The following is a 21,434-nucleotide window of genomic DNA, read 5'->3' on the forward strand; positions in this document are numbered from 1 at the left end:
ATTACTGTTTACAGGGCATTTTTGAAGGAAACAGTAAGCAAAATATTTGAGGGAGGTTCTGGAGTTTTCAAGCATGACCATTTTCCAGAATCATATTCATATTTGGTATCCAATTCTTTTCTTACAATTTTGTGCATCAATTCTCACCCGTTAAAGAAGAGTATGTGTGGGGAAACTTGTCCTGGGCATTTGAAGTTAGGCTTAGGGCTTTGTAATAATATTTTACATTTAAAATAATATGAAATGCACATTAACTGCATGTTTCATAAATAAAACCTTGTTGAGGTCAATCATATGTGTTGGTTTTTGTTGCCATTCTGCTTTTTTTTATGACAGACTTGCCATTAAAGACAGTAATATCAAAACTAACGGTCTTATTAGCCTAAAGAGATAACATAACTAGTGTCTGTTACTGGTTCTTGATGCGTGTGAAAATGGTGCTTTGACAACACACCCCCACTAAAGTGAAATTCTTTTCTTAATTACACCTGCTAAGGTAATATGCCCCAGCGTTGAACTTTCCCGGAAACTTATAGCTCTGGATTGCAGCTATCGCCCACCTCATGATCTAAGGGCCTTTAATCCTGCCACATTAAAATGCATGCATATGAGTTTGCAGTCTGCTCATATAAGAAAATCCACCTTATAAATGTACAGATGAAATATTCTTACTACAAATACTAAAACCCTACTTATTGGATTGCATATTAAATTTGTGTTCAATTATTTTGAAGATGAAACCTATTCACACGGAACAAACTCACCAAAGGGGTCATTGACTTGAAAATCAAGCTTCCAAAGAAGGTGGTGTTCATTAGGAAGAAGTAAGAGGAGGTAAAGGAAAATACAGAAAGAAGAGATCCCACTTATTACAAAATGTATTAAAATGGAAGGAGGATAGTATTAGGGTAGTAATGAATTACACCTTCGCCTGAACTTCTGAAGAAGTTCCAATTGCACGACATCCTCTGCTGGGAGGCTGAAGTTCCACAGTCCAACAGTGTGAGGAATAAAGGTGCTGCTGTTCAGCTAATCTGGTTGCTCTCAGTGTATAAAGAGGATTAGGGGTCAATTGTGAATGTGAAAGATCTGTTGAAATAAAACTTATGAAAAAGTGACAAACAAGAGACCAACTGTCGATGGTCCAAGTCACGACTACTACAATTAGGAAACAGAAACCTACCACCACGAACCACTCTATCAAGAGATACATCTCTGGCAGGAGCAGTTCTATGCCAGGGAACAGTATTCTAGCAAAGCGAGTATAATGACCTAAAACAGGTTGCACTGGTTTTAGCTGTTATAAATATATGAGGCCTTAAGAACACTGCCTAGCTTTTGTGCTGCATTTGCCAAAACTTTCATTAGATGTTTCCCAAAAGTTAGATGTGAGTCAAAGGTTACACTGAGAAAAGTTAAAACTTCAGACTTGTTCAGCAAAGTTCCATCCACCTAAATGAGAGGATGGGGTGGTAAATCTGTAAAAGATCTGCTAATCAATAGTGTTATTATTTTACTAGAGTTCAGCCTCATATCCCACTGACTACACCATTCCATGATCTGATTCATGTCCCGACTGAGGCTGAGAGCAGCTTCATTTCTCAAAAGTGGAGACTTTACTACAATCACAGGCATTGCATCATCGGCATACTGAACAAAATTGTTTTCCAGGCAAAAGCCATGTCATCTTGTATACACTAAAAATAAGTGGACCATGAACACTGCCCTGTAAAACTCAAGACAAAATAGGTCTTGGCTCAATGAAGATCCCTACACCTGTCAGGAAATCTTGAAGTAATCCTAGAACACACCCACACACTCCCAGATTCTGAAGTTTATAAACAAGTCCCTTGTGATTTGCTAAATCAAAAGCAGCATTAAAATCTATCTGAATTTATTTTATGAGCCTATTCTGTGCATACAGCATACTGTGTGTACAGTGCATTGTGTTTTAGGTTGAAAAACATACAGTATTGTATTGACTTTACATCATACTGTACTTTAATAGGCACAAAGAGTACAGTTATCAACTTGAAAATAATTAAATGTACAAATGACTGTCCAGAATGTAACATGTTTGTATGTAGGGTAGTATCTATAGAAATACCTCATTTAACCATATTCACTCTATCCAGATGATCTTCTGACAGAGTGCTTTCCCTCAAACTTATTGCATTTGCTGACTTCTTTGTGTATGGCCCCATCACCTCCTAAGAGTCCAGGGAGGTGCTAACAACTCAAAAAAACAGACCTCAAAAAAACCGTTAGAAATCATGAAGAAGGCCTGATCGAGTTCCAAGATTTCGACAATATCAACAAGGTTCGTTATTCAATTCATAAAGAGAAGCAATGATGATCCCAAAGATGATTTATGAGAGTCTGAGCAACTGTGACAGAGATTGTGGCTATTCAACTGTTGTCCAGTAGCAAGAGCCACTCCAGTTGCTGCTGGTAAAATCAGATATATAGTGCCCACAATACTGCATAGTTTCAAGGTAGGATAAGAAATAGTATGAAACTACCTATTTACATCCAGTGTGGTTTTCAAGATATTTGGAAATTTCCAATACACTGGATTATTTCAAAGAATAAGAGTCTAGAATGCCATATATTGGCCTATTATAAACAATGGAAAATTTCAACATTTAGAAAATAATGATTCAGCAACTGCCGCAGCCAAAATGTTCATAGAAGAATACATATGCGATGGCCTAGGCTATAACCTGACCTAAATCTTGAAGAAAAAACGACAATTTGGTTCACAATCAACAACAGAAACTTGCAGGACTAACAAACCTTTAGGTAAACATTAAGGCACAGACCACAATTTGCAACATCTGTCGAAAGAGAACTTTGTAAGATTACAGTAACTGCCCTAGCCTAAGGGACATCTGAAATGCTCTACTTAGGATAGTAATGGAAAATAATGCAATCACACAATTGATAAACAAAGACATTTTCATTCTTTCAAAATGGAAACAAGCATATAGGCCTATTACTCTAAATTGATATGAGACCAACATAAAATAAATATATAAATGAAGAATACATACGTAAGCCTGTGGCCTACTGGGGCTTCCTTGAGATTGTTCTGTGACGGATTGAAAACCTTTTAACAAGTGCTATAAGGACTCTGAAAAAAGGGGAAATGTGATAACGTAAGGAACCCCAAAAGAACAAAAAATGTCTAAATTTAAAACAAAGGAGTAACAGACATCCTACAAGGTTAGGTTCTCTGACCATTTAAAAACTATTAACTTTAGTATAGCTAAATAGCAGGCTATTCTGATACCTAGCCTAATAACCATCAAAAGAATATATGTCTAAATAAAAAAAAAGCCCAACAGACATTTTGCAGTGCAAGGACCTACAAGTGTTTAAAAGCTTTTAACTTTATAAGTAGCCTACCTAGGTATATTCTGAAAACAGGGAAATGTGACAGCCTACCTAAGTAACCTTAAAAGATTAATTATATGTCTAAATAAAAAAAAGTCTGATAGTCATTCTGCAGAATAGGCTAGTTATATAGAATTACCAAACTAAACTTTTTAAGTATCCTACCTCGAAACAATAATTAAAAGTCAAAAGTCCTAACAGGAATCCTACAAGGTTGGGATCTAGGCTACGACCTTTTAAAGCTCTTTACTAGACTTAGGTACATAGTACTAGCTAGGCTAGGTAGCTATAGCTAGTAGCCTATAGCTAGGCTACCCAAGTATTCTGAAGCAAAGAAATGTGATAAAGCAACATAGAAAGATACGATTACTAAATGTCTAAGAGACATCTAGCAAGGATTATAATGCTCCAGCTAAAAGCAGAATTAATTATTACAATGACCTTAAAAGTTTCCTACGTCTTAAGGCCATTCTCAGGATCCGGGACATCGATTATGGTAACCTACAATTTCCAGTTTTTTCTATAAAATTCGCTTTAAATTGACGAATCTTCTTGCATTCGGCGTATCTTGATTTTATATGCTTCTCGATTAATGTGTCTGCTGTGACTCCCATCTGTCTGTATTATAAATATGAGGCCATTAAACACAAAAGGACAAGGAACTGTAACACTGACATAACGCGACATTGTTTCTCTGCGACGGTCAGTCAGTCAACTTTTTAATAACAATGAGTAAAATAACTAAAGGAAACTGAATTAACGAAACGTAGAAAAATGCATAAAGGATAAAGTAAATAGGTGCTATATATTAATGTCTCACTATTTCTGGAATTTAAGAGAAAAATGTGAGAATTTGTCCGCTTCTCAAAATGGCAAAAAGAGAACGGCGCTTGAGGTAACTCTACCAAGAGAAAACGATCTTGTCAATCATGATGTTTTGGCAGTTTCGTAATTTGTACAAAATAAATGAGGTTTTATCGTCTAGTTTTCATTCCACGTGAAAAAATCACAATTTCACATATGTGTGGTGAAGATTTCATTTTTCGGAATGACTTCAGTATATATATATATATATATATATATATATATATATATATATATATATATATATATATATATATATACCGTATATTTCGGCGTATAAGTCGACCGGAAGATAAGTCGACCCCCCAATTCTGAGTAAATTTTTATGATTTTAACTAATATTGGGTATATTAGTCGACCTATAAAATTTGAGGCCAACCGTACGCTCAAAATAAGCAGCAGTGTAAAACGAATCATATAAAATAGCCTGAATGTTATTACGGTGCATACGTTGCTCTACTTACCATAAGAAATACAGGTAATATACTCGGTATATTAACAAATCTGTGTAATATATAAAAGATGAATACCGGCAAATATGATTAGAAATGACGAAACGAAAGATACGTTACTAGTGTAATGTAAACAAACAAAGCGCTAACTAACGCTGCATAACAGCCTACGTATATATGTATATGTACAAACTGTCACTCAAGTTAATGTTTTGATTGGGTTGTTAAAACGACGTGCCGGTATTTTATTATTATGTTGGAATATTCCTTGAACATTGGTTCTTCTATGGCATAAACAGGCTCATTTGAGGGGAAACGAACCTGCAGTTGATTCACCATATTCAAACTGGGATCCTTATGATGAAACCGTAAATGATAATTTGTCTGATGAATTGTTTAATTCAAGTGACGATGACTCAAGTAATTTTGAAGGATTTTAAATACTTATTTACTATTAAATACATTTTTTTTATTTTATTTAAAGTGATAAATAAAGATTTCATACCATAAAATGTTTTTGAACAATACCCCGGTAAATACAAAACTGTCAGAGTAAACGCATCCTTCTCAATTACTGTACTACAAATAGCTATGCAATGTTTACACTTGCTGTGCGATTGGGATTTCTTCAAGTTACTTTGATTTGTTTAATTTTATTTAAGGTAATGGATGTTCTAATGTATTATTATTGTCGTATTACAGTGTGAAATGTTTTTAATACTGGTATTTACATACATAGTTACCTCAACAAGGCTGTCATTGTTATTAGCCAACTGTAAAGCCTGGATTCCTGTACCGATATGCCAGAATATTAAAGATTCACTTTTTGTTACCGTTAGATAAGTCGACCCCCTAATTTTGGCATGATTTTTTGGGGCTAAAGGGCCGACTTACACGGTATATATATATTAAAAAATAGATAAGGGAGGAGACAGCAGGCTAATCTCGTCACTAATTTTGATGACTGTGTCAGGAATTTGAAATTCTACTGTACACATTTTAAAAGCTTCTTAGTTCCAATGCAAGAAAATATATACATGACGTACAAAATTTAAAGCACAGCTATTTCTTTATTATCTACCACCACCCTCATCTTAAAACGATAGAAAGAAAAGGGTATTTCTACAGAAGCACTCCGCACGGACTGCAAGGAACATAACCCTCGGATACGACATCCACTAGGGATTGGGCCGTCCAATGCATTTCGCCGTGTTTAATACTGGACCCGGGGGGTTAATTACAGTCGTCCAAATAAATATTACTTAAAATTCTTGTTGAGTAAGTAATTCTGCATAAAAAGCCGCAGCTGCCATATTCTAGGCCGCCGCGGATAAGTACCCTAGATCTGCCAAGAAAAGTTAGAGAGAACGGTCAAACGATTTAAAAGTCGCTTCAAATTTTGGTTTTTATTACCACACTTCAGCTAACCCTTGGCATAAGGTGTAGAAATAGTTGATTGGAGAATGGTAATTTCATTCGTGGGAGAATAGTCGAATTGACTAGTTCGTTTGTTTCTTACTTTTTGTCCCCATTTTTGGTGTTCGTTTATGGAAGGAAAGTAAACTGAATGATTGCCGTTTGTTAATATTAAATGTAAATTCTTAACTTTCCCCTTTTTTGTATTCTAATTGAATTAATTAATTTAATGTTAAATGTATTCCTTATAAGAAAACAGTTTTGTTTTCCTGTCTTTATTTTTCAACGTTGTTCGAGAGTTTCGGACAAAGTGAAAGGAAACGGAATTGTTGACAGTTTTTGGTCCGACAAGGAGTCTAGAGTCTTGCGTTACCAGTTTGACAGAAGAACAGGTGTTCTTTTTCTGCCGCAAATAGTGAATTGAGGATTTAAAATTCGAAGTTAAGAAGAAATTGTTCTTGAAGATGGTGCAGGTAAGTTGAAATATAAAGATTTGCCATATAATTGATTTGAGTTGGATAATTCTAACATATTCGAATTTTAAATCTACTCCGTAAGATTTCAGTTTACTTTTCGTCTTGTTTGTTTTGTTTTTCCTTGGCTATGACTCTTGTTATTGGGCATAGCTGGGTGTGGAGTAGGGTGGCCACTTCAAAATTCCCCAAAAGAAGGACAATAATTTTTTTTTTTTTTTTTTTTTTGCCAACACCAATTTTTTACCTACATTGAACATGATTATTGAGGGGTTGAAATATGAAATGATGTATAATATATATATATATATTATATAGATATATATATATATATATATATATATATATATATATATATATATGTGTGTGTGTGTGTGTGTGTGTGTGTGTGTGTGTTGTATAAATGAGCGTTTATTTGTCAAATAGTATAAGAATAAAGAGCTGAAATTAATTAATGCTCAATTTTATTAATGATGGGACAATTTAGTACATAATAATAATAATAAAAATAAAAATAACTTGGGTGAAAAAATTATCATTATTTCAGAAACTAAATAAAGGAGTTACTGAATTATCAATCTAACGTTTGTACTTTGCCCCTCTCCTTGCCATATTTAAGAGGGTTCTATTTGCCAAAAAGTTTTTGTACATAGCAGGGCATTCTTCTGTAAAGTTGTTACAAATTTGGAGCTCTGCTTTGACCGAGTCCACTTGTCGACGATTTCTCTCATTTGTCCAAGATGAGTCATCATTGAGAAAATATAAGCACCACAGAATTCTTCAAAAGGTATTGCTCTTGTTAGACTTAATTTTGACACTTTGTTATGAAAGTTGTCTTCAGAGAAGTCATACCTTTCACTTAGAAAGCAATTCAGATCCAAACCTGAAGTCTCTAGTTTAGGTAATAGCTGTATCTCAAAAGTATTGGGAAACACTTTGTTGCACCATTGTTTGAAGCATCAGTTGCTATTGAAAAGGGTAATCCATGTTCTTTGATGTACTTCAAATGTGTTTCTACAGAATGCGGTGCTAGAATATTTTTACACAAAGCTTTTGTTTTAGTTTTCCCATATGTTACTCCCTTCACTATCAATGAGTCACTATAAATTTCTTTGTCAACTTTTACTCCACAATCAACACTTCTGTATGATAGATGATGCTTCACAGCATGATACACTTTACACAATTCTGCAGCCATTATTTCATCATCTTGAGATGATCGAGATGGGCAGAAATATGATAACACTGATGATGTGTCAGCACTACGAGTGTTAGTTTTATGTTTATCTGAGGCAGCATGTTGTTCAATTGCAATTTTTCCCGTGCCACCGATATCCATATCACATTGGTATACTGTGCAAAGTGCATATTAATTACCTTTTCTGCTTTTAGAAATAAATCCAAATTCCGAGGTCCTTCATGGTTAAATGTAGTCTTTCTTTTTGGCATTTCTTTAGTGTATTCAATAAAGCGAGAAATAGTCAACCAAATCTCACTTCAACATTCAGCAGAATGACATCTCTGATTTTTTTAGACAGACACAAAAAGCAGGACATTATTATTGTCCTTCTTAAGGCAAAGCAGGACAGAGGACAGAATGCTCAAAAACAGGACTGTCCTGCTTAAAGCAGGACGTCTGGCCACCCTAGTGTGGAGGTTGTCCGAGTTATGCTTAAGAGAATGTGACGGGTTTAATTAAATCTGCAAAGGGGGCGCAACCTTTGAAAACATCAAGGTTGAAGTAGAGCAGTATTTCGCTAACCCTAGGAGGTCTAGGCCTAGTCGCATCTTTGTGTTCCTGGGCAGCAATGATTTGGATGCTGCGGAGGTATGGAAAGTAGAGCACTGTTGTGAGGCCTTTGCTGAATTACTGAAAAAGTTGTGTCTTGATGCTAGACTAATTTTTGCCCAAATAGAGGATAGATTCTTAAGAAACCACTGTGAAAGTTTTAACGCGTTGCGGCAGGATTTCAAGGCAAAATCTAATAAATTCAATAAGTGGTTGAATAAATGGAAGGGCAAGGATAGTTTGTTTATAATGAAAGGGGTTAAGGGATTTTCCGACCCACTCCTTTATGCCAAGGATGGAGTACACCTCAATATTGATGGTAATGTGAAGTTGGCTCGGAGAATGGCTAACTTTTAGTTTGAGCAAAAGCCTAAAGTCAAGTTAGTCTAGCTGTTCTAGTGTCAAGTATATATTTTTTTCTCTCTAGGCTCATCTGGTTTTTGTAATGTTAGGATTTTTTGTATACTGTTGTTATTCCTTATAAGGAAAGGAGCAGTATTGGTCCTTATTTATACTTGTATTAATTTAAGCTTAGATTAAGTTAGTTTAGGTTAAGTTAATAACCTTTTCGTTTAAATAACCTGTTGATTAGCCTAGCTGATGTTAAGTGTAATCTAAATTATTTTTGATCAAGTTTGAGGTAGGTTAGCCTAGTTTTGCTGTTAGCATAGTATGCTGTATTTTTTTTCATTAGGAAGTAATTGATGATAACTTGCTTTGCATTGACTTGATGAAGTTAAGTTTAGATTTTTTCTTTGGGTAATTTAGTATTGGTTAATAGCATTGTTCAAGATGACTGATTCTAAAATAAAAAAGTTAATTAAAAAGAGGGCTTATGTTAAGGGTTTAATAACTCTTTATGTTAAAAAGGTTGACTCTTTAAAGGACGACCAAATTAATAGTCGTTTGTTACAAGAATTTATTCATAAAATTGATGCTAATTTAGTAATAGTTGAGAATTTTGACGCAAGCATTTGTGAAATTGCTGCTGAAGATGAACTAGATAGTATTATGCAAGCAGCAAGAGATTATCATTATGAAATACAGAAAACTGTCAGAATTTAGAGTAAAATTTGATAATTTGTTTGGAGGTAAGAATACTCCTCAAAATAGTTCTAGTAAAATTGTAAAATTACCTCTCCCTCCTATTCAAATTCAGAAGTTTGAAAACAATGCAGTTAATCCATTTGCCTATTTTAACTTTAAGGAGGCATTTAATAATGCTTTGGCTGGTATGCCTAACTTAACTAATGCTCAAAAGTTTATTTATTGAAAGGGTTATTTGTTAGGTGAAGCGTTAAGTATAGTAGAAAACATTACAGTAAATGATGAGGGTTTTGATTTGGCTTTTAAGCAATTAGATCTTAATTTTCTGGATGAAGACAACATAATTGATCAAGTAATAGGTGAAGTTTTGAACACTTCTGAAGTAAAATCTCTTAGTGAAGTAGAATCTTTGGTTAGATCTTTGAATAATAAATTCATTGACTTGAAGGGACTTGGTATAGATCTGATTGAAGTCGATTCGGCTGCTCTATTGCTAATTAGCAAAATTGTAAATAGGAAACTTCCTAGAAATTTTTTGATAGAATTCTCTAGAACTACAGGATCTTCTTATCCTAATTTTAACCGGTTGTTAGATAATTATCAGAGTATTATTGCACGCCTTAGTTTAGGTCATAGTGAAAATTCTGGTGCAAAACCTAAAGTTAAATATGAAGGTAAAGACCGTAATTTCCAACAATCAAAGTATAGTAATAAATCTACTGCTAGTAATGACTCTAATAAAGTTCAATTTACCAGTAAACCTTTATCTTCTGGTAGATGTGAATTTTGTAAAGAAACAGGTCATAACTCTTCTAAATGTACTGGGTTTGATACTTTGCAAGCTAGGAAGAATAGAACTGAAGAACTAACTTTATGCATTAAATGCTTGAGTGATAGGCATAGGGCCTCGGAATGTCCGGGAAATAAATAGTTACCTTATAAATGTTTTTCTTGCAATAAATCTGAACATCATGGAGCAATGTGTCCTCATGCTATTAAGGATTTTGGTAAAATAGTATTAAGTTGTCAATCAGGGTCTGAAATATTTGTTCCCTTTATTACACTCAAAGTTGGTAGGGGTAGGAAATCTTTTAAATGTTGTTTTCTATTAGACACTGGAGCCCAGTTTAGTGTTATTAATAAACAAATTGTTGAATGTAAATTAGGAGATTATTGTGGTGCTCCTTTATCTAGGTTAGTTTCTTCTTTTGGGTTGCCAGCTAGAGTTAGTGAGGGATTTCATTTGGTAGCTGATTTAACAATGCCTTGTGGAATAAAGTCTAGTTGTCTTTTTTTTTTTTTGCATTGGAAAATTTTAATCTTTCCCTCCAAATTGCTATGTTGCCTTCTGTAGTTAAAAATTTGGAATCTGCAGGTTATTCTGTATGTAATAATTACCCAGGAAGGAATTCTGAATTGTAAATATATTAGGTATCCTAGGGAATGATATCCTTCAGGAATTTAGTCAGTTAGATTTAGACTCCTTAGAGTTATTTAATATTAAGGTTAGAGTCGTTAAGTTGGCCAATGGGGTTATTCCATTTGGTACAGTAGTCAATTTTGTTCATCCTTCACAAAGGAAGCTTTTTTATGAGAGAATTGATTCTTGTGAACCTTATGTTAGAGATAAACCAGTAAGAGAGGTAGAGTCTTGTCCTATAATTGATAGTAATAAAATCTTGGAAAATAGACCAAGAGGTAATGGTAAAGCTGAATCTGTTAGGTTTATTCCTAATAAGGAGATTAAATATGTACCTGAATGTAACAGAGAATCTAGTTTTTTTTATAATTCTTCCCTTAATTTGGAGATTAAACAGACTTCTAAGCCTGATAAGATTAGACTTCTGGAATTAAACAGACTTCTAAGCCTGATAAGATTAGACTTCTGGAATTTGTTCCTCCTAAGCAACTTGGAAAACAGAAGTTATTAGTAAATTTTGCAGTTAATCCAGTAGGCTATAAGTTCGATCCATTGAATGATATCTTTCCTGATTCTTGTGTAGAGTATGGAGTCAACAATTTCTACAACTTGGAATTGATTGGGATTAAAGATGAATTTCATTGGCAGTTGCTGAGCGGATTTACTCTTAAATTATAAGATCAGAATATATCCTCTAAATATGATGAAGTTTTTGATAGATTGGAGGAGCTTGGCATTATTGAGCCTGTTAAAAATAGAGCCGCAGGCAAAGTATTCATTCCTCATCGTCCTGTCATAAGAAATGATGAAAATGCCACCACTAAAATCCGTCCTGTATTCAATTGTAGTTTAAAGGTGGGAAAAGCTTCATTAAATGAAGCCACTTTTCCTGGTATTGATTTGATGAACAACTTGTTATCATTAGTTTTGTATTTCAGGAATAATGATTATGTAGTTGTAGCTGAAATAGTGAAGGCTTTTCTCCAAGTTAGGTTATCTTTAGAGTCTGATCGAAATAGATTTTGTTTCTTTTGAAAGATAAATGGGAAGTTTGTTGCTTATAGGTATAATACCATAATTTTTGAATTATATTATTCAACATCATTAGTCTAGTTATAGAGGGAATGAAGTAGCTTCTCTGATTAAAGACAAATTTTATATGGGTCACTTGGTGCTCTCTTCTAATCGAGGAGCCCAGTCGCCATTTATTATCACTTCTATTAAGGAAATTATGAATTCAGGAGGGTGGCCTTTACGGGAGTGGGGTTCTAATTGTCCTGCTTTGTTATCTACTCTTGATGAAGATGAAAAGGTAGCTTCTTCTGAAATGAAGATTTTAGGATATATTTATGACTCTAACCAGGATACCTTACAATTAAAGGTTAAGCAATTGGACAAGGGTGCTTCCTCAAAGCGTCAGATTTTGTCAGCTTTGTCTTCTGTCTTTGACCCTATTGGCATATTTGGACCTATAATGCTGCAGGGCAAGCTTATTATTCGTAAGTTGTGCCAGCAAGTTTCGAACTGGGATGAAACAGCTAGTGCTGAAGTTTCCAAGTTATGGAGTAAATTTTGTAGTTCTTACAGTGAGGTTAGTCAAGCTTCTTTTTCCAGACAAACTTATAAAACTGATGGTCCTGTCAAGCTGTTTTTGTTTGCAGATGCTTTTAAGGAAGCTTATGGTTGTGCTAAGTATGCTGTGCAAGGTAGTCATAGTTCCCTGATATTTGCTAAGACTAAGGTTAGCCCTATTAAGGAGAAAACTCTCCCGACTTTAGAACTTTTGGTTGCTCAATTAGCTTTGAAGTGTGTTGATACTATTTTTGAAAATAATCTATTAAATTCTACTAAAATCGAAAGCATAACTCTTTTTATAGATAGCCAAGTAGTTCTTAGTTGGATTCTTACTAATAGGGCTCCTAAGAGAAACACATTTGTGAGTAATAGGTTGAAGGAAATTTCTAATCTGTTAGATAGGATTTCTGATAGATTTTGTAGAGTTTCATTAGCTTATATTCCTTCATCTAGCAATCAGGCTGATTTACTTACTAAACCTTGTACTTGTAAGCATTTTCTTTAAAATTCTCCTGACGAGTGGCCTAAGGGTCTTTTGGGTTGTATTCCTGATAACGTGAAGGGTGACTTAATTTCTCCTGTAATGTTCCCTAAAAAGGAACCTCTTGTAAATATTAGTCATTTTTCTAGTTTTTCTAGACTTATAAGTGTAGTTTCTAAGGTATTTACTGTTGTATATAAGTTTAGGAAAATTCAAGCTAACCCTGTTGAGGCAGCTTCTAATTACCTTCTAAGGCTAATACAAGAGGAAGCTTTTCCTCTTGAATTATCTTATCTAAAGAGTAGAAATTCTTTAGTTGAAGTTCCATCTTTAGTTAGGCAGTATAATTTGTTTCTGGAAGATAATGGTATAATGCGAACTAGAGGTCGGATTGACAAAAACATTACTTTAAAATTTGATATTGTCAATCCTATTCTTGTGGATAAGAAGCATCATTTGACCCGGTTGTTGATTTATTATGCCCATTGTAAGTCTATGCATATGGGTTTGCAATCCACTCTTAGTTTTTGCGCATGCATGGTTTGTGGATTGTGAAGGCTAGGCAAACAGTTTTGTCTGTCCTTAAGGATTGTATTGTATGCAAGCGTTATAATGCTAGCACAGTAAAGTATCCTTCTCCTTCTTCGCTTCCTTCTTCCAGGGTTAATTTGAGTGTGCCTTTTGCTCATACTGGTGTGGATTATACAGGCCACTTATGGTTGAGGGAGAAAAATTTAAGGTGTACATTCTTATTTTCACTTGTTTCAATACAAGAGCAATACATTTGGAAGTTGTCCAGTCTATGTCAACCTCGGAATTTATATTAGCTTTCATTAGATTTTCTAATACGTTTGGTGTTCCTGTTGCTGTTTATTCAGATAATACCAAGTCCTTTGTTCAGGCTGGTAATATAATTGACCAGTTACTTACTACTTCTGAGTTTGAGGAGAAGTTTAGGGTCGCTTCAATTTCTCATAAGACTATCCCTGTGTACGCAGCGTGGTATGGTGCTGTTTGGGAAAGATTAATTAAAACAGTTAAGCATTGCCTTTTTAAAACTCTTGGTAGATTTACTCCTTCATTTTCTGAATTTGTCACTTTTCTCTCCAACATTCAGAAAATTTTGAATAATAGGCCTTTAACTTATAGATCTTGTGAAAATGAGTCAGATATAATTTCTCCTAATCATTTCTTGGTTGGCAGATTTATTCCTTCATTAATGTTTGGTGATTCTGAACAAGTTCCTGAGTGGGAGTATGGTGAGGAGGATGAGTATTCTTCTCTCCTTGCTCGTACTTTGGAAACTAGGGATGGACTTTATGAAAGCTTTAAGGAAAGGTGGCTTTCTGAATATCTAGTAAGTTTGAAAGGAAAGGATAGATCTTCTTTTCATCCTCCAAGAAGGTGGGAAAAAGGGGAAATTGCTCTCTTTAAATTACCTTCCAAATCTAGAACTTATTGGCCATTGGTTAGAATTGTTGAAACATTCAGTGATAATGTAGGTGTTGTACGTACTGTTCGTATTGTTAAGCCTGATAAAAGTGAAAGTGAAATTAATGTTAGTTTTTTAATACCTTTAGAATTATATATCGAACTTAATGATCCTAATTTATATGTTCAAATTGAAGAACAAGAAGAAAATGTTAGTGAGTTGGAGACAGATGAAATACCTGACACTGGAACAGCTTTGCCCAATGAAACATCTACTAGGCCTACCCGTAGTACTGCTCTTGCCTCCAAAAACCTAATAAGAAGTTTAGCTCGGGAGGGTAGATTGTAAACAATGGTTTGTTTTTGTTTTATGAAAGTTGTCTTTTGTTGTCGAGTTAATCTGTCAAAATGGTTCTTTGTGTAACCACTTTTCTTTTTGTTGATTGGGGAAGATGTAGAAATAGTTGATTGGAGAATGGTAATTTCATTCGTGGAAGAATAGTCAAATTGACTAGTTCGTAAACTGAAGGATTGCTGTTTGTTAACATTAAATGTAAATTCTTAACTTTCCCCTTTTTGTATTCTAATTGAATTAATTGATTTAATGTTAAATGTATTCTTTATAAGGAATAAGTTTTGTTTTCCCGTCTTTATTTTTCAACGTTGTTTGAGAGTTTCAGACAAAGTGAAAGGAAACTGAGTTGTTGACAGTTTTTGGTCCGACAAGGAGTCGAGAGTCTTGCGGTACCAGTCGGACAGAAGAACGGGTGTTCTTTTTCTGCTGTAAATAGTGAATTGAGGATTCAAATTTCAAAGTTAAGAAAAAATTGTTCTTGAAGATGTTGCAGGTAAGTTGAAATATAAAGACTTTCCTTATAATTGATTTGAGTTGGATAATTCTAACAAAGGCAACTAATATGCTAATCTGGGTACAGTAAGCCTATATTTACAATTTTAGGGTAAGTGTCCTTGTATTAAAACTGAAGAACCTCTTTCGTCAGTCTGGTTCTGTTCAGGTCTATACTGAAGCCCTTTTATAGGTCTTCACATCCCTGCTAGACTTGTCTTCTAGCATTCCCATAAGAGCTTGTTTGTGAGATTCATAGACCATAGTACCAACTCCACAAGTTCCACCAACGTATACAAGCATCTCTTGGCATACTCTTCCCATTAGAGATGAAGTTAACATTGTGCCATCTTGGTCAAACAAAGGCTGAATTCGTTTTTATTTCATTTAGTGAGGCAGCTAAGTGCCTCAATTTCAAAGGGATGGGGACATGCCAGATAAAAGCACCAACTTTATATCATGCAATCTTCAGGGTCCCTGCTCATATTCTAGAACCGGCGCCAAGAGATTTGACCCCTCTTAACCCTCTTACGCCGGAGCGGTAAATAAAAAGATGACTCCCGTATGCCGGAGGGGTTTGAGAGTGAGCGCGGAAGCGGAAAAAATATTTTTTTCAAAAAAATCACAGCGCGCTTAGTTTTCAAGATTAAGAGTTCATTTTTGGCTCCTTTTTTTGTCATTGCTTGAAGTTTAGTATGCAACCATCAGAAATGAAAAAAATTATCATTATCATATATAAATAATGCGATATATGATAGCGCAAAAATGAAATTTCATATATAATTGTATTAAAATCGCGCTGTGCGCAAAACGGTTAGAGGTAACAAGTTACTTTTTTTTCGTTGTAATGTGCACTAAATTGCGATCATTTTGGTATAAAACACATTGTAAAACGATAAAAGCAACACAGAGAAAATATTATCACAAAATGATGCATGAATTCGTAGCGCGCGGACGTAAAAAAATAACTTTTTTAAAAATTCACCATAAATCGAAATATTGTTATAGAGACTTGCAATTTGTTTCAAAATGAAGGTAAATGATGGAATATTACGATACTGTAAGAGTCTTAGCTTACAAATGCAGTTTTCGACCATTTCAGACGAGTTAAAGTTGACTGAATGTTGAATTTTTGTTTAAAATTTTTTTTATATGCAAATATAAAAAAAATGAGAAATGCTACAACCTTCCAATAATTTTTGTTATATTGTGAATTTTTTTGCGCACATTTTCATATATAAAACTCTAAAAAAAAACGTAATATGAAAAGGCAAAAATGTTAGGAGAATGTGACCTACGCGTTTCGGAGATTTTCGGCCGAGAATCGGCGCGCGGACGGAATAAAAACATTCTTTTCAAATATTCACCATAAATCGAGATATTGTTCTAGAGACTTGCAATTTGTTTTAAAGGGAAGATAAATGATTGAATATTACTAGACTGTAAGATTTTTATGTTACAAATGCGTTTTTCGACCATTTCGGTTGAGTCAATGTTGACCGATCGTAGTTTTTTTTTACTATTTATCGTACTTTATATGCAAATATTTCAAAACTGAGAAATGCTACAACCTTCCAATATTTTTTGTTATATTGTGCATGTTTTTGCGCACATTCTCATATATAAAACTCTAAAAAATGCGTAATATGAAAAGGCACAAATATTAGGAGAATGTGACCTACGCATTTCGGAGATTCGCTGCCGAGAATCAGCGCGCGGACGGAAAAAAAATATTTTTTTCAAATATTCACCATAAATCGAGATATTGTTATAGAGACTTGCAATTTGTTTAAAGTGAAGATAAATGATTGAATATTACTAGACTGTAAGATTTTTATGTTACAAATGCGTTTTTCGACCGTTTCGGTTGAGTCAAAGTTGACCAATCGTAGTTTTTTCCGTACTTATCGTACTTTATATGCAAATATTTCAAAAATGAGAAATGCTACAACCTTCCAATATTTTTTGTTATATTGTGCATGTTTTTGCGCACATTTTCATATATAAACCTCTAAAAAAAGCGTAATATGAAAAGGCACAAATATTAGGAGAATGTGACCTACGCGTTTCGGAGATTTTCGGCCGAGAATCGGCGCGCGGAGGGAAAAAAATCTTTTTTCAAAAATTTACCATAAATCGAGATATTGCTCTAGAGACTTGCAATTTGTTTTAAAGTGAAGATAAATGATTGAATATTACTATACTGTAAGATTTTTATGTTACAAATGCGTATTTTGACCTTTTCGGTTGAGTCAAATTTGACCGATCGTAGTTTTTTTCGTACTTATCGTACTTTATATGCAAATATTTCGAAAATGAGAAATGCTACAACCTTCCAATATTTTTTGTTATATTGTGCATGTTTTTGCGCACATTTCCATATATAAAACTCTAAAATAAGCGTAATATGAAAAGGCACAAATATTAGGAGAATGTGACCTACGCGTTTCGGAGATTTTCGGCCGAGAATCGGCGTGCGGAGGGAAATTTTTTTTTTTTTTTAAATTCACCATAAATCGAGATATTGTTCTAGAGACTTGCAATTTGTTTTAAAGTAAAGATAAATGATTGAATATTACTAGACTGTAAGATTTTTATGTTACAAATGCGTTTTTTGACCTTTTCGGTTGAGCCAAAGTTGACCAATAGTAGTTTTTTTCGTACTTATCGTACTTTATATGCAAATATTTCAAAACTGAGAAATGCTACAACCTTCCAATATTTTTTGTTATATTGTGCATGTTTTTGCACACATTTCAATATATAAAACTCTAAAAAAAGCGTAATATGAAAAGGCACAAATATTAGGAGGATGTGACCTACGCGTTTCGGAGATTTTCGGCCGAGATTGGCGCGTGGAGGGAAAAAAAATATTTTTTTCAAAACTTCACCATAAATCGAGATATTGTTCTAGAGACTTGCAATTTGTTTTAAAGTGAAGATAAATGATTGAATATTACTAGATTGTAAGATTTTTATGTTACAAATGCGTTTTTTGACCAGTTCGGTTGAGTCAAATTTGACCGATCGTAGTTTTTTTCGTACTTATTGTACTTTATATGCAAATATTTCAAAAATGAGAAATGCTACAACCTTCCAATATTTTTTGTTATATTGTGCTTGTTTTTGCGCACATTTCCATATATAAAACTCTAAAATAAGCGTAATATGAAAAGGCACAAATATTAGGAGAATGTGACCTACGCATTTCGGAGATTCGCTGCCGAGAATCGGCGCGTGGAGGGAATAAAAATATTTTTTTCAAATATTCACCATAAATCGAGATATTGTTCTAGAGACTTGCAATTTGTTTTAAAGTGAAGGTAAATTATTGAATATTACTAGACTGTAAGTAATTTGCTTACCCAAAAAAACCCAATATTTATATTATATATATATATATATATATATATATATATATATATATATATATATATATATATATATATATACTATTTTATACGTAAAATATATATATTACATTCTTCGATTCTGGTACCAATACATAAATAAAAGGGATGCAGGTGACACTTCTCTTTTCGCATACAATGAAATATCTTATTATTATTTTATCATGCATAGATACGGATATATAAAAAATTGTAATAAATATAAAAATATAAAATAAATGCAGAATACTCACTCGTAATCCTGACTCTTCGTTCTATTCTTGTTTTCTCCCTCCTCCATTGAAGAGTCTTGCATTTTTTTCCACTCGACATGACGAGGTACAGGTGGAGGAGGGAGACGCGCGCCCTTACTGCTGATGGACCCGGCGGCCCCGTGCGCCCTCCGCTGTTGGTTTAGGGGGCGCGCTCCAATACATGACCTTAGTGTGGTACTTTCGGTCACACTCCCCTATCCTGCAAAGAGCAACTTTGCAGAGAGGACGACCCGAAGAACCGGGTGTTCCTCTCCTTCTTGCCATTCATATGGCACACCCGGCACCGTTTCTGCCTTCGCCTTTATAAGGCCTCCAGTATGTGATCCCCTGGCTGCAGCCGACACACAGGGTCCACTACCCGACGAGAAGCGGTGATGGCGGGGCTGGCAGCAAGAGGGGCGTCGTCAGCAGGGGCGGCGGCAGCAAGAGGGGCGTCGTCAGCAGGGGCAGGGGCAGCGGCAGCAGCGGCAGCAGGGGCGGTAGCAGGGGCAGGGGCGGCAGCGGCAGGTCGAGCGAAGTTGGCCCTCCTATCTGCCCTTTCCTCTAGGGGCAGATCTGCAGCTCGGGGCAGGGGGTCAGTTATGGAAGGCCACTCATCGGGATCGAAGTTGATGAGGGCATTCCCGGCTACCTCTAGGAACTGTATGTGGGTCAACCTCGGAAGATTGTCACCGCGGTACCCACAGTACAGTATGTAGGCATTTTGGAGGGCCAACTGAAGGATGTATTTGAGGAGCTTCTGTGTCCACCTTCTGGTTCTCCTGGCGAAGGGATAATACTGGATGAGCTGATCAAAGAGATCAACTCCTCCCATATGCCTGTTGTAGTGCCCAATGACGGTAGGCCGCTTGATACGAAACTCCTCAAACACAACTCGGCCCTGTCGACGTGTCTTCTTCCGCTGTACGATCTCTTCTTGGATGGGTTCATGACTCGTCGTAATCATGGGGACGAGTCGGACACCCTTCCAACAGATGACGAAGACAGTGCCCTTCCGCCGCCACTCTGTCTCTCCTCTTGCCAGGTGTTGCGGATGACTAGCGAACCTCTTGAGGACATTCGGGGCCCCACGCACCAACTGAAGGGTACCACTGACGTGAACACCTGCTTCATACAGTTCCTGGGCCAGGGATACCGAGTTATAATAATTATCCATAAACAGGTGATATCCCTGGTTACGGAAACGTCCCACAAGATTGAATACAGTGTCACGCAGCGTGGAGAAGACCCCAGAATACACTGAAAAGTCCACAACGTATCCAGTGTTGGCCTCGGTAATAAGAAAGAATTTCACACCATATTTCTTCGGCTTCTTGGGGTTATACACTTTTATACTAAGATGCCCTTTGTAAGGCATCATCCCCTCATCCAAAGACAGGTTCTTTCCAGGAATCGCGAGATTACTACACCGATCACGGATATAATCCAACACTGGGCGCACTAAAATGAGGCGATCACTGTTATTCTGGGGTATGGCCCTTCGGTTGAAGGCGTTGAAGTACCTGTCCAACGCCAGGAAATTATCACTGGACATAACGCCAGGCACATTAGGCATACAAAAAAAATAATTTCTTCTCCAATATTGCCTGACGTCAGAAGCAGGTGTCATACCAAAATAAATGTGCAGCCCCAAAAAATGCGCCATGTCAATGAGGTTGCAACCCCGCCAGTAATACGACAAGGTCGTCCTCAGCTCATACCGGCAGTACCGAGCGTAGTCCACCGTCTCGTGTACCAGGTATTCCAGCAATTCCCGCGTCAGGAAAAGCTGGATGAACCCCAAAACAGTCAGGGGTACTGGTACGGTGATCCCAGGGGTTGCCGTGAAGGGGTGCATGTTAGGAGGGGTGGGGTCCTCCGTCCACCCCTCGTCACTCTCCGACGACCGACCTTCACCTTGGCTGGCGCAACGAGCCGACCTTCTACGTGCCCGTGCATGCGCACGGGTGCGGGCACGATATTGCACTCTACCCTCCCCCGTTGGCCCATCACCCTCACTTAGGCCTTCACTTTCTGTATCGTCCTCTGCGATAAAACTTGACCCCGTATCCCCATCCTCCCCCTCCTCAGATTCCCCCTCGTAAGCACTGAACCCACTGAATTCGAGCTCACTTTCGGAATGTGAGCCTCGAACGGACATTGGGGGCATATATTCATCCTCACTTTCATCGGGACTGATGTCCTCATCACTCGATGACCATCCGCCATCAAAATGAGGACTTGCGACATGTTCCCGATCAAGCTCCGATAGATATTCATCTATGTCCCTTGGTTGGAGGCCTCCCAAATGCTTACGAATGCCCCTAAGGACGCCCACATGCTTCCTAGGGGTAACAAAATAACCATAGGCATACGCTGTGTTCCTAAAACACTTTCAGCCACATGTGGCCGCACAGAACGGCCTTGAGGCGCGGGGTCATGCTGGGTGCTTGGCCCCTCGCCAGCATCCAGGTCCAAAACTCGCCTTACACGATCCCTTCCGACGGGTAAAACGCGCCTTTCGCGGTCCACACATCGATGAGACATATCTAGGAATGTCCTGTTGCAACACAAATGCTCTAAGTCTCGCACAAGTCCAG

At 36.3% G+C, this 21,434-nt stretch overlaps 1 long non-coding RNA gene across 1 annotated transcript in view; it reads right to left on the minus strand.

Annotated features, from left to right (window-relative positions):
• Positions 1-4,361, minus strand: part of LOC135200438 (uncharacterized) — a 112,446-nt gene extending 108,085 nt beyond the window's left edge. Inside the window, exons 1-2 of the long non-coding RNA XR_010311286.1 lie at positions 3,902-4,361; positions 3,054-3,133 (exon numbers count right to left, since the gene is read on the minus strand). This is a non-coding gene — a long non-coding RNA (uncharacterized LOC135200438). The remainder of the gene's footprint in view (positions 1-3,053; positions 3,134-3,901) is intronic.
• Positions 4,362-21,434: the final 17,073 nt, after the last annotated feature.

Source organism: Macrobrachium nipponense, chromosome 26, assembly GCF_015104395.2.
Source record: "Macrobrachium nipponense isolate FS-2020 chromosome 26, ASM1510439v2, whole genome shotgun sequence".
In the NCBI taxonomy this organism is placed as follows: domain Eukaryota; kingdom Metazoa; phylum Arthropoda; class Malacostraca; order Decapoda; family Palaemonidae; genus Macrobrachium; species Macrobrachium nipponense.